The 2,069-nt window shown below is 38.2% G+C and overlaps 1 pseudogene; it reads left to right on the top strand.

The window, feature by feature from the left end:
• Positions 1-1,852: 1,852 nt before the first annotated feature.
• LOC101579168 overlaps positions 1,853-2,069 on the top strand; it is a 53,740-nt pseudogene continuing 53,523 nt past the window's right edge.

Raw genomic sequence — 2,069 nt, 5'->3', positions numbered from 1 at the left:
TCCTCAGGTGATGGGCATCTTGGTTGTTTCCAAGATTTGGCTATCACAAATTGTGCTGCTATAAACATAGGCACACATATATCACTATGATATGATGCTTTCAGATCCTCTGGGAAAATTCCCAGTGGAGGAATAGCTGCTTTAAATGGGATTTCCTGTTCAACTTTTCTAAGGAGTCTCCATACTGATTTCCATAATGGTTGCACCAGTCTACACTCCCACCAGCTGTGGAGAAGGGTTCCTTTTTCCCCACAGCCTCTCCAACATTTGTTGTTGGGTGATTTCTTTATGATAGCCAATCTTTCTGGCGTGAGATGGTATCTCAATGTTGTTTTAATTTGCATTTCCCAGATGGCTAGCGATGTGGAGCATTTTTTCATATATTTATTCGCTTCTTTAATTTCTTCCTCTGAGAAGCGTGTGTTCATCTCGGATGCCCATTACCGGATTGGGTCTTTAAATTTTGGGACCCTAGTGTTTTTTAGTTCTTTATAAATTCTAGAGAGCAGACCTTTGTCTGAGTACTTGTTTGTCATGATTTTTTCCAAATTTGTGTTTGGCAACCTTTTTTGTACAGTAATCTTTGGAAACTTCAGCAATCCATTTCTTAGAACAAGTTCTTAAAAGTAGAATTACTAGGTTTTTTATGGGCAATGCCAGATCTTCACCCAGGAAAAGATCCTATATGCCACAATTAAGAATATTTCCCATAGAATAAAAATGTCAAACCCATTAGTGTTCCAAAGAAGTACATTGTAGAGAATCGTAACTTTCAACTTTCTAATGGAAAATAACACATCATGTATATTTCTTATGTAGAGATAATATTTTGATACATGTATATTTTGTAGAATTTTAAAATCAATCAAATTAATATACTCATTACCTGACATATTTTTGAAAATAATATGTAAAATATACTTTTAGCCTTAGAAGTAATCTAATTTCCCAAGCAGGTCACTGTCATTCATTGCAAGGAATGCCAAATAGACATGTCTAATATCTTTTGGGGAAGCAAAAAAGCTGATAGGGAGTTAATTAAGGCAACCATAAAGCCCCTCAAGACCCTATCCTTATTCCCGGTTTCTGAAGAACCATTGTGGTCTTTCCTAAATGAATGCAATGACAATGCTATAAAAATGCTACTCAAGAAATGGTCAGTAAAAAAAAAGAAATGGTCACTAGAAAGAGTACACATACATAATATAATAACCATTGTTAATTGGCTATTTTTGTTTTGAAAATTTGTACCATATGTATTGTATGTAACTTTGTTTTTGCTATTTAGTTTTGCTTTTACTCTTTAAAATAAAATTAAATGTAATTTTACTTTATTTTTTACATAATTTTATTGAGATAAATGTAATTTTAAAAAAAGAAATGATCACTAGGATTTTCACAATTCTAAGAAGTCAGCTATTCCTGAGACCCTCTGGAAGGCCTGAGGCTTCTTTTCACAAAGCAAGACTTCAGTACTGCCCCAAATTCTGTTTCCTTCCACCCAGCCAGTGAGCCACAACACCACAATGGAGTAAGAGAGCACATTCTTCCCAGTGGGCCAGGCTTACAGCCCTTGCAGTGGAAGTAGCTATGTGAAGATGAATACCTCCACTCCCTCATAACTCCATGAAGAATTATGCCCAAGCAGAAGGAAACAGGAGATGAGGGAGAGGCAAAATCTCAGGACACATATACACAACAGTTCACAAAGCCCTGCATGTGGACTTCTTGAAGGAACTCAAGTTTTTCAATAGGCTGGTCTAGGCCTTCTGTCAGCCTGAAGAGGGGAAGATATAAAATTATCACTTTAAATGAATAGACACTTCTCAGAAGAAGTATAATATAAGAAAAAATGGACACCGTTCCTGGGCCCCGCCGCGGTGGACGTTTGGAGAGCACCCGGTCCGCAGCCGGCGAGCCCCGCAGTACCGTCTGCTCTCGCCTCGCAGCTTTCTCTTTGTGTCTCGTAACCATGTCCACCAACGAGAATGCTAATGCTAATTCGCCAGCTGCCCGACTGAACAGATTCAAGAACAAGGGAAAAGACAGTACAGAAATGAGGCGGCGGC

This window comes from Octodon degus, unplaced genomic scaffold (assembly GCF_000260255.1).
Source record: "Octodon degus isolate 3935 unplaced genomic scaffold, OctDeg1.0 scaffold00439, whole genome shotgun sequence".
NCBI lineage: Eukaryota > Metazoa > Chordata > Mammalia > Rodentia > Octodontidae > Octodon > Octodon degus.
The sequence above is the reverse complement of the archived record's forward strand: the minus strand, read 5'-3'. Positions and strand labels throughout refer to the sequence as shown.